The sequence below is a fragment of the Populus trichocarpa genome, chromosome 19 (genome assembly GCF_000002775.5).
Source record: "Populus trichocarpa isolate Nisqually-1 chromosome 19, P.trichocarpa_v4.1, whole genome shotgun sequence".
Classification (NCBI taxonomy): Eukaryota; Viridiplantae; Streptophyta; class Magnoliopsida; order Malpighiales; family Salicaceae; genus Populus; species Populus trichocarpa.
The window spans coordinates 6,289,971-6,302,551 of NC_037303.2; the positions used below are offsets into that span (position 1 = coordinate 6,289,971).

Here is a 12,581-nt window from a genome sequence, read left to right on the forward strand (position 1 = left end):
TTTTTTATATTTTCTTTGTCAAAAAACACAAACATCACATTTAATCATAGTTAAAGTCAACAAACCACGTATTAGTCAAATTCTTAAGGTTTTAATAAATCAGTTATTAAATCCCAAAAAATATATAGAAACATGCTCTACATTTTCACAGGAAATACAACATGATTTTATTTGTCCTCAAGATATTTGATTATATACAAATTACAACACTTTTTTCTTTTTTTATTACTTTTTAACATTTACAAACAAAAAAAACACACACACATTCTTTTTATTATGTTTTTCTCATTTACCCATATGTAATTACAAATAACAAAATTTAAAATAAAACAAACAACACATCACACAAATAAAAAAATTACATAATAACCCCTAAAAATCCAGGAAACTGCTGGGAAGGGTTCTGGACCACAAAAACAGTGGCGGTGCGTCTTCTCCATTATATTTCTAATTTTTGCTATGTAATTTTTAAAATTATAATATAATGAAATATTAGAATTTAATGACTCATTAAATTACAAGCATTATTTAAAAAAAGATTAAGTAATAAACCATTACATGATTAAGAATAATTCGCGGATATTTAATTACAAAAAGTTTCATAAGACTAAAGCATTACTAAGCCAATATGAACCCTTTAGGTCACTTTCATGATTTTAATGTAGAAAAGATTTTGTTTTTTTTCTTTTGTTTAATTTCTCTGAGATTATTTTTGTTTACATGATCATTATCAATAAGATAGAACCAAATTACTTTATCATAACTTTTTCCAAACAACCTTACTAAAAAAAATTAAAGTTGAGCAAACCCATGATATCCACAAAGCAATTACTTGTAGTAAAATTTCTAACGACTTGTTTTATAATATGTAATGGAATCTAATGTAATGTAATGATCCATTAAATTTTTATGTTTTGCTGTGTTATTTTGAAAATTATAATAAATGAAAGATTGTAATGTAATTGCTTATTACATGATTAATAGTAATTATGAAGTGAATTACAAAAGGTATCATAAAGACTAAATTTTACATTTTACTATACAAGGACCAAAAGTTGTTATTTTTGTAATTTTAATTATTTTCATAGTTAATTTTAGATTTTAATTATTTTTCTTACTTAATGTTTTACTGTTTTTTAAGTAGGTATTTACCTATATAACAATAGTTGATGTTTTACTTTTTTTCATTAAAAATATGAATTAAAAGAACATTGAGATATATCAAAATTTTCTTTACTTTTGTATAGTTTGGGGTTCTAATTTTAGGGTCTGAGAATTCTAATTCTATCTTTTCTAATTTTAGTGACTGTAGTTTTACTCTCTTTTCGTATGTGTTCCCTTTTCTTTATTTTTATAATGTGTTTTATTGTTAATATTTTCATATTTATAATGATTTATTATTCTTTTAATCACACTAAAAAAATATGTATAAAAAAATATGTTACAGTGAAATGAAAAGGTGATTTTACTTATTTGTTTTTGTTTCCATTCTTATTCCCTCTTCCCTCTCCCTCTCTCATTTGCACTTTTTTTCTTAAATATTTACATCTTATGATTTATTATTAATTTTTAAAAACATACTTAAAAAACATTAGACGCTTTTTTTTTAAATGTTTTTTCATTTTCTCTTTTTTATATATATATTTGTTGTCTACATAATTTCAATAATGCTTTAACAATTTAATGTAAGTATTCTCTAGATTTCCGAATATAAAAGTATATATTTCAAACTGAAAATCTTTTATTCAACAATATCGACTTTCATCTACAAATATATAATTATATTTATTTACTCTTACATGTTGGTTTCAAGTTTTTTTTTTTTTTTGTTTTCGGATCATTTTAATGTGTTGATGTCAAAAATAATTTTTTAAAAATAAAATAAAATAACCGTAACCACAACTACACTCCCAAACACTTTAATGTGCTGTTATATTATTTTGATATATTTTTTAGTAAAAAATATTTTAAAAAATAACCATAGTCACACTTCCAAATACGCTTTATACATTCTGAGATAAAATAAAATGATATTTATGTGGCTTGTCAAACTACTTGCGTCATAGGTGATGATGATAATGCCAAGATTTTAAAACTTTCCTCCACGAAGTTACTTTAAGTGATCATCATAATATGCAATCAAGTCTATTATAAAATTATGCTCTCACCAGCAGTGTTATTACACCCGGACTGGCCCGGCGGGTCGACCCGGGACCCGGTCGATCCAGTGGCTAGACCGGTTCGAGTTTGTTAAAAGACCGGCTAATACAACAACCCAGAAAAACCCGGTTAACCCGGTGGGTTGACCCATGACTCGGGCGAACCCGGACAAGACCCGGTGATATTTTTTTTCCTTTACAAATGTGGTTTCTGTATAGACTTGGGAAGAAGAAGAAAGGGCTCTAGGGGATGACTGAGAGAGGGATGAGGGAAGTTGTGGCCGAGCAAATCTACAGTCTCAGTCTCAGGGACGCCATTAATACTTCTCCCCATCTTACCACAAACCTTAGAATCTCGTGTACAAGAGCTAATCTTGTGCCAGTAGCTATCACTAGCTACTCGGTCCTTCAACCACCCTGAACAGTCCTGTAGATAACAGCCAGAATACGCACGATTCAAGACTGGGCTGCCCAACCCTTTATCGGTGACAACACAGGCAAAGATGAAGAACCCTAAAAGTGTGGTGATGATGAAGAACATAACAAATACACAAATAGGTAAAACCCATATCAAGAAAGTGTTTCGATAGCACGCGCCAGTGCAACCGGCTAAAGAAACGACCATGATTGAGATCCCAATTACTATCAATGGCCACTTTAAGAATTTCAAACAATCTATGTTGTTGGCTCTACTGCTTAGCCATATACCACCTCCTGGGATGGGTATTGAGTACACCTATCAAGTGATTGCTAGTTCTCATGGTTGATCTTTCTCTGTTTCTCTCTCCCTATCTGCAACAAATGCGTTAGATCTCTCTCTGCTCTGTCTCTCTTTCTTTCTTTACTGTTAATTTTTTAAATGGTCAGTTACAAGTGAAGGAGAGCATTGATAACAACAAAGGTAAAGGTATAACGTGTGCAGGTGTGATATTTTGTTTTATTTGAAGGGTTTGGTCATAAATATCCTGCATTCATACGGGTTAACCCATAAAACCCGGGACCCGGTCTCTTGACCGAGTCAATTCCTGGGTTAGGTTTCATAACTATGCTCACCAGTCACTTGAAGCCCGGTCTCTTGACCGAGTCAATCCTCGGGTTGGGTTTCATAACTATGCTCACCAGTCACTTGAAGCCGTCTCTTTGTAAAATGTTCAAGTCCTGACACAATATCGTGGGATAATAATGAAATGTTTTTTCTTAATTGGATTTTATTTTTTAATTTAATATCTAATTATTTATTTTTATTTTTAATTCGAACTTTATTCTTAAGATTGCAATTTTTTTATTTTGAGTTTTTTTATTGATTTTTTTTTTACAATTTTTATTTATTTATTTTGAGTGGCAACAAATTAAGAACAATTCCAAAAATACAGGGTCATCATGAATGAAATCATGTCTTTCTATATATATTTGTGTTTGGTATGTATACTCCATTTACTCATGTTTTTTTAAGAGATACAAGTGCTCCAACACCAATCAATGAAACCAAACAAATTTGTCCTTAATTTGTAATAAACTCATAAAAAATATGGCATCATAGATAAATCTTTAGCAAAACAACTAAATTACTTGGTCGGTTTAGGTATTTATATAAATAAAAAATCATGTTAATATATTATTTTAATTATTTAATGACATATTTATTATGTAGTTAACTTGATTAATGTGTGGTGTTGATTAAACAATGAACAATTTATTTTTTATTTTATTTAATATGGTCATGATAATATATAAATTATTAACAAAACAACTAAATCATTACAACGGGCTTTATGGAGACTATACCAAGAGTTTTGTTATCCTTGGCTGTAAATTTAGATTGGCCACTATACCAATTTGACGTAAAAAATTCCTTCCTTTATGGAGATCTTGAGGAGGAAGTGTATATGGATATCCAACCAAGGTATATTTCAACCACACCTAGAATTGTCTATAGATTACAACGGGCTTTATATGGATTGAAGCAGTCACCACGCGCATGGTTTGGTCGATTTAGCATGGCTATGAGAAAGTATGGTTTCCAATAGAGCAACTCACATCATACTCTCTTCCTGAAAAAGCAACGAGGAAAGGTAATTGTCCTGATAATTTATGTAGATGATATGATCATTACAGGAGATGATGAAGAAGAAATTGAAAGGTTGCAAGAGCAACTATCTACCGAATTTGAAATGAAGAACTTGGGTGGACTTAGGTGGACTTAAGTACTTCTTAGGGATCGAAGTGGCTAGATCAAGGCGGGGCATTTTTCTCTCACAAAGAAAGTATGTATTGGACCTACTAATTGAAGTAGGAATGCTTGACTATAAACCGCCAGACACTGCAACAGTTCAGAATCAAAAACTTGGAGTGTATCTTGATCAGGAACCAGCTGATAAAGAGAGGTATCAACGATTGGTAGGTAAACTGATTTACTTATCTCATACTCGTCCAGATATTTCTTACGGTGTCAGCCTAGTTAGTCAATTCATGCATTGTCCTAGCAAGGATCACATGGATGCAGTTGGTCGGTACCTAAAATCCGCTTCAGGAAGAGGACTTATGTTCTCCAAGAATTGTCATTTGGATATTGAAGGTTACACGGATGCTGACTGGGCAGGAAATTTGTTTGATAGAAAATCTAGATCTGGCTACTTCACTTTCGTTGGTGGTAACTTGGTTACATGGAGGAGTAAAAAATAGAAAGTAGTAGCTTTGTCGAGTGCTGAGGCTAAGTTTAGAGGAATGCCTAAGGGCTTTTGCGAACTTCTTTGGATTAGAAGATTACTCTCTAAAATTGGTTTCACTCCCAACTCAGGAATGAACCTGTACTGCATAATAAAGCTGCAATTGCAATTTCTCAAAATCCAATTCAGCATGACTGGACAAAACATATCGAGATAGACCGACATTTCATTAAACAGAATCTTGAAGAAGGGGTGATTTGCTTTCCTTTTGTTAGATCAGAAGACCAACTTGCTGATATGCTCACAAAGACAATTTCCAACAAAAACTTTCATGGCTCACTTAACAAGTTGGGCATCGAAGACATCTTTGCACCAACTTAAGGGGGAGTGTTAGCGTGAGCTGTACAGGTTAGGAATTAATGTTAACGTGAGCTGTAGAATCAAATATGAGGAATTATCTTTCAGTATTCTGTAATTATATGTATCCCGATATATGTGGGATTAATGTTGCTTACTTATATGGTTATCTTAGGAAAGGGTTTCTGTTGCGATGCGCGGTCGCACAAATTAATTACCCCAGCTTAAAACACTACACATAAGATAGTATAGAGCAAGCAAGGGGTCGATCCCACGAGGAAGATTTAGTTCAGATTTTTATGCTATACGTTATGCAATTGGGGGGTTTTGATTTGTGATGATCTAAACTATGGAAGAAATTAAACTACAAACAAAATCAAATGAAACCAAAATTTATCAAGAAAACAAACCTTGGTCGTAAGTACACATCCACCAACGGAAATTAGAACCGATCCTTGAAACGAAACTTCAATTTATATTCTAAATTTTTATCTTTTCTTGACGTTGGTTAATTAACGGATCCGCTGTATAACTAACCCTAACCAACAAACAATCACAATGTCCGCATTAATGATTTAGTTCAATGGCAGCCCTAAAAACTAGATAAATTGATTGATCTCTTGACAACCAAGCTGTCCGCAGCTTGTGTTCCTTTGTTCGAGTGTTCTCCCTAAGTTTAATAACATAGTTCTGCCACAATTATCAAGCTTAGTTGCTTAGCAAGTTCATATATCACAACTCCGGTTTTGATATCAAACTTAGCAATAGATTGTTCACAATAATAACTTAGAGTCCGCTCTAGAAATTATTAACAACAATCATAGAAAATATTCATAGGAAAACAATCATACTCATTCATAATATAAACTGAAAATAAGAGGAAGAATAAATCTCACGGTTCTTGAAATCCGAAGGTTTGTTGCGTCCTTGCAACAAAGAAAACGAGCTTAGCCTTACATATCTATGGAACAACTACTCTTAAAGATAGAAGAAAACATTATTTCTGGTTTGTAGAGAGAAGAGTTTGCGTTTCTTCACTTCTGGCTGCCACCCGCTTTCTGCCCTCTTTCCCTTCTCTTTTTCTTTTTATATGCTAAGAAACCCTAGTCTCTATTTTACAAAATAGCCATCCCTTACGTTGACAGTTTACATTTAAGTACTTCAATAATAATTTTCCTAAAAAGGAGAAATAGCCTTACATTAAATCTTCAAGCTTTGACTTAGAGGAGCTAAATTTCTAAAATAAAAACTTTGACGCCGGTTTAAATGCTTTGAAACGTAATTTGGACACATTTCTTCACGAAATCTGTTTGCTGGCAGAATTCAGCTGTCATCTTTGAAAATTAATATCTCTCTCATATGACATTGGTTCTGGTTAACATTTGGAGCGTTGATAGGTCTTTAAGTCAGAAATCAAACAAAATTGAGTTTTCATCAATTGAACTTCTGAAGCTTTAGATATTCAATTTTGAATGACCAAAGGTCAACATTGGCAGAATGCAAGATTTGACTTTGAAGGCTGTGATTTCCATGCTCTTTCTTTTTTTATTTTTCGTACCTTAAATTTCCAGAAAGGTATGGATGTTAGCTTTTTAATGCCACTAGAATCACTTCATTTCAACCTCTAGAACTCACGCTCTGCACAAAACATCGACTGAACGTCAAACCTGTCAGTTACCTCCAATTTACTCATTTTTGCATCTTTCATCCAAAAGTGCCTTCAAAACATAAAACAAAGAATATCAAGGCATTATATATATATAGCATAGGCAAAACACTAGTTAAATATGGGTGAAACTATCAAATAATATGGTTGCATCAGTTTCTATATAAGAGAACTACTCTGTAACATTTTGAAATATAAGAACAAAAGGTGAATATACAGGGCGGCGGCTCTCTGATTTATCAACAATTACTTATAATAAAATTTCTAACGATAAGTTTTATAATATGTAATGGAATCTAATGTAATGTAATGATTTATTAAATTTTGAACGATATGTTTTCTAACATTAAATTATGTTTTGTTGTGTTATTTTGAAAATTATAATAAATGAAAGATTGTAATTTAATAGCTTATTATATTACAAGCATTATATATATATATATATATTAAAAAAAGTAATAAACCATTACATGATTAATAGTAATTTTTTTAAGCACAGTATCAAATTAGAATTTTTAAAGTTTGAACACTTATGCATAATTTAATGACAATGTCTAAAACTTAAAAGTTGGTTATAGCCATCCGCTCCCGTTGAATTGGACTTCTAAAACCCCTAATTAAATTTGTGTCTGTCCAACCTTTGCAAGATTGATTGGTTTGTAAATTTGAATTCTTTTCATGTGTTCTGCCTTGTATATCATTCATAAACCTATATAAAAGACATTCCATGTCAGAAAATTCCTTATAAACTATTTTATATAAATCACATGTTTTTGAAAAGTCAACAAAACATTTTCAAAAAACATAAAAAGAGTAAAAGATTGATTTAATTTTTTTATAATTTAGCCTTATTGTAAATGATATCAGATATAATGGAATGTGATGTGATGGCACATTAATGTAATTTTTAAAATTATAATTTAATGAAATATTATAATTTAATGACTCATTAAAGTACAAGCATTATATAAAAAAAGATTAAATAATAAACCATTACATGATTAAGAATAATTACGCAGATATCTACTTACAAAAAGTGCAGTTCCAATTAACTTACTAAACACAAAGCAACCTTATAATAACTAAAGTTGAGCAAACCCATGATATCCACGAAGCAATTACATATAATAAATTTTCTAATGACATGTTTTATAATATGTAATGGAATCTAATGTAATATATGTTGGGGATTCTCTCTCTCGGACCGGTGGTGTTCATGATCATTGCCCATTGGAGCCTTAGCATGCTGGTACACAATATTTAACGTAGTTCGACAAAACGCCTACATCCACGGGAGCAATCCATATTAATAAAGATAAAAAAAGAATACAATACACAAAACATGGAGGAGGAGATCACATCCACTCACTCAACTCCCATCTTTCATTGCTGCACTTGCAGATGCTGCCATTGGCAACCCTTCTCTCTTTCTCTCTTCTTCTCTCTTTTACTCTGCTACTACACACACTGCTCTGCTCTCTTGGTGTCTATTTATAGGCAAGAATGGTGCCACCAGCTCCAGCTCATTTTCAACAATGGTGGCTGCCAAACTTTGACATTTGGTATGGGCTGCTGCATTTGTCAATGGATAGTGTCGTTCATTTGCTGCACATTAATGGCAACAAACCTAACAATCACCCCCTTTGCCATTCATGTGGGGCAATTGTCCTCTTGCTTTTTCAACATATGCTTGCACCTTGCAGCTCCTCCAAGCTTACCATTCTGAGAGCGTCTTCAACCAAGTTTACAAGTACTTGCCAAACCTTTCAATCATTAGAGTCACCCAAGCACACATTTTCTCACTCCAAAGGATCACTTCAACTAGATGGTCTCCCACATCACATCTGAAGAGTGTTAACACTTGTCTTTGGGACACACAACATTCCTCTTCGAGCGTATCAACTATACTCGGTCTGGAATGATTTTTCAAGCCTTACAACAAGGCTTACAACACCCCCTTGAACAGAAATATCTATTTCCAAGTGCAACAGTCATTGTCTGAGTATTTCAATGTGGTCACGAGCTCACCACTCTTTCAAGAATTACTCATCCAGGAGTTACGTCTGCTCTCTGTTCCACCCTAAGAACCATGCATTACTTCTTTGTGAGTCTCTCGCTCTTAGTCCTAAGAGTACAGGTAGCTCTCCACCTTTAACCATGGGGCAGCTCATTAAAGGTTGATCCATATCTATCTTCATACTCTGAGTATTACAATGCCATTACCGAGCTTACCAACTTAACAAGAGTTAACTTGTTCCCGGAACGTGCGCATGCCCTCTGCTCATTCCTAGCAGTCGCGTCTTAATGCTTCACAAGTCATCCACTTATTGTCCAAGGCAAATGTCTTCTAGCTCATTGAGCTTTAGCATGGAGGCAATATCCATGAAAGTCAATCTGACACTTATCTTCATACTCATCATAGCCACTTCATTGACTATCCATACACTTGTCCACTCGTATCTAGCCATTGCATCGGCTCTGGGGCGTTCTGAACTGGAGCTCTACGCCTTTCTTCTTAACAACTCCACCTCCACCAACTCTCTTTGGTGTCTTCGCCCATTGTCATGGGGCGGTCTGAACTAGGCTCATATCATGGCTCTCACACCTTCACACCTTCTCTCTAAGGTGTATTCGCCTTTCATAGATGGTCGCATCCTTTTCATTAGGTGCCTCTACAACAGCTCATCTTTCCATCCTTGCGTGCATTGAAAATGTCTTTGCCTGTTGTCTTCATTAAGAGCACAAGAGACTTCTTGTTGTACAACCTCTAAACAGTCTCTGCTCTAAGGTTCATCTAGGAACACTTCTTCTCCTTGCACATGTTGTCTCATTACAGTACCTCGTTGGATCTTATGGGTACTCTTGCACAATCTACGTGTGCCCTCGTGTAATTTTTATTCTCCATATTTCTCCTTATTCTTTGCTTTTATGTTTGACACCAGCTCATCCTGTCACAACACCTATCCAAGTCAAAATAGGGTGTCAATCTTGATCTGCTTGCTGTATTTCTCTTCCATTATCAGGGTCTTCATCAATTCTACCCTTGAGAAATCACAGTCACCGAATCTAACTTCTACATCACTACTACATCAGATCCTTGAACATATAGAACCCAATTGTTCCCTTGTGCCGTCATCTTACTAGTCTTCAACAATTTTATTACAAATTGTTACATATACAAAAATAGTACCGTATGGATAATCATTAAACTAAGCAAGTTCCTAAGAAAGATTGGAGAGGTCACATCGGTCCCACTTAAAACCCAATCTCCTAGCCAGAACTTCTTAGGTCATATCTATCCATCGTACTGTCTTTAATTCTGTATATACAACCATTTGCTAGCTTTGTCACGGCTTTCCTTTACAAGTGATCTGAAATATATTGGTTTTATACCTGATTTCTCAACATATGACGAGACTACCAGTGCTTAGATTCGTCAAGATTGGTCTTCATCATATTTCCACTCTCCACCTCTAATCGTCCACATTATCGGGTGTCTAGAGCGTCCCAATAATAATTATGAAGTGAATTACAAAAGGTATCATAAAGACTAAATTTTAATTTTTATTATACAAGGACCAAAAGACTTTACATTTTTTTTTTTGAAAACTGGGGACTAAATGGAATTTTGTCATGACTTCAATTATATTATATAAATTTTTATTATAAATTTAATTGACGAAAGGGCATGAATTTCTACTAATATCATAAACGGAGCATCCTCTAGAAACTGTGAGAGCCAGAATGAAACGAATAGATTAATTTGAGATTCATTGTTGCTTTTTCATAATAGAAGGATGCAACAAATAGATTTTCTTTTTCTCCCCAAAGAGTTTCGATGGATTTTACCTTATATAGACAAGGTAGCCTTTTCTCTTTCTAAATTTGATTGTACCTTTTAGAGATTCTATCATGAGATCTTCGAGTGAAAAATTATATGATTTAGCCATTGAAAAAAAATATTTAGATTATTGAAAAATTTTAGACATTCTCATTAAATTATGCATAACTGTTCAAATTTAAAAAAAACCTGACTTGACATTTTGCTTATTCTAGATTTAAAATTAAATAATTACAATTTTTCTGATATAACCTTATCGATTCGGTAAGTCAAAATAAAAAATAAATTGTTCATTGTTTAATCAACACCACACATTAATCAAGTTAATTGCATAATAAATATGTCATTAAATAATTAAAATAATATATTAACATGATTTTTTTATTTATATAAATACTTAAACCGACCAAGTAATTTAGTTGTTTTGTTAAAGATTTATCTATGATGCCATATTTTTTATGAGTTTATTACAAATTAAGGACAAATTTGTTTGGATTCATTGATTGGTGTTGGAGCACTTGTATCTCTTAAAGAAACACGAGTAAATGGAGTATACATACCAAACACAAATATATATAGAAAGACATGATTTCATTCATGATGACGCTATATTTTTGGAGTTGTTCTTAATTTGTTGCCACTCCAAAAACGTATGGCCATCTTGAATCAAATCTGGTGTATGTCCTTGACATGGTTGGGACCCAATAAATACTTCAAGTTAGGTAAAATTGATCAATCCATCAAAACTGATCAAGCTAGTTGTGGAATTTTCTTTCTTAACTCAAAATTCAGAGTGGTATAGTAAATCAAGGGCATCTTCGATGGCAAAAAACGATTTTAAAGAGGCAAATTGTTAATCAAGGGCATCTGTCGAATTAATTCAAATATAATTCTGCCTTATCTGCTATTTCATGCCTCTAATTTCCCATTGAAGCCTCTAATTCGAATCAATCAATCCCAATGATAAAAACAAAAATTGATCGATTTCTAAGTCTATGATTCATATCCCCACCTATATATAAACATGTGGTTTACAATCCATCTTTTCGAAAATCAGATTCAAGATTATTGCCAAACACTGTATAAGGTTCAATCTTATTTATAATTCTACTCAATCAAAAGTTTTGATCATGGCCATCTATAAGCTAGCTTTTCTTTTTTTTTTTTTTTTGGATTTACGTGGGGTGTCCGGGCCAGCTTACGCGCACCACGACTATTCCCCACGGCCCACTGGACATCCTGCAAGCCCAGGAGCAAGTAAGGCACCGCGGGGGTGACAGGCGTGCACATAGAGGGTCGAACCCGGGACGGGAGCGGAACAAGTCACACGGTTGACCACAGCAGCTAGACCCTCAAGTGCATAAGCTAGCTTTTCTTAACATTATAGATTGTGACTACCTTATAGATACATTTCAAACAGGGAAGCCGCCTACGTTTAAATTTTCATGAACCACTCCATACTGATAGCCTGCTTCTCTCTCTCTTTCTCTATCTATCTATCTATCTATCTATCTATCTCAAATGCTCACTGTGTTTGAATCAATTCTACAAGTGGTCGATATGAAAGAGATTTCCTCACTTTTATACAGTACATTAGAAAATTTAAAATTTAGAAATAATTCAAAACATAAAAAAAAATTCAATCATTGAAATTTTGAAAGTTTATAAGAAATTAAGAAATTAAAAAAAATTTAAACTGTGAAATTTCAAAATTGCTCTTTGTTTTATGGCAATTAAGGAAGCCTAAACAAATTTTGTTTTTCAAAATTTCACTCCAAGCTTTAATTTTTTGGAAAATATGATTGTGGGGATGGAAATTTCATTATTTTAGACTAAATTATTTTTATTTAATTGTTAAGGATTTCTCAAAAAAAAAAAAAATTTAAATAGAA

General features: G+C 33.0%; 1 pseudogene; it reads right to left on the reverse strand.

Moving 5' to 3' along the window:
• Positions 1-2,355: 2,355 nt before the first annotated feature.
• LOC18108268 (tetraspanin-3-like) lies at positions 2,356-2,920 on the reverse strand (annotated as a pseudogene).
• Positions 2,921-12,581: the final 9,661 nt, after the last annotated feature.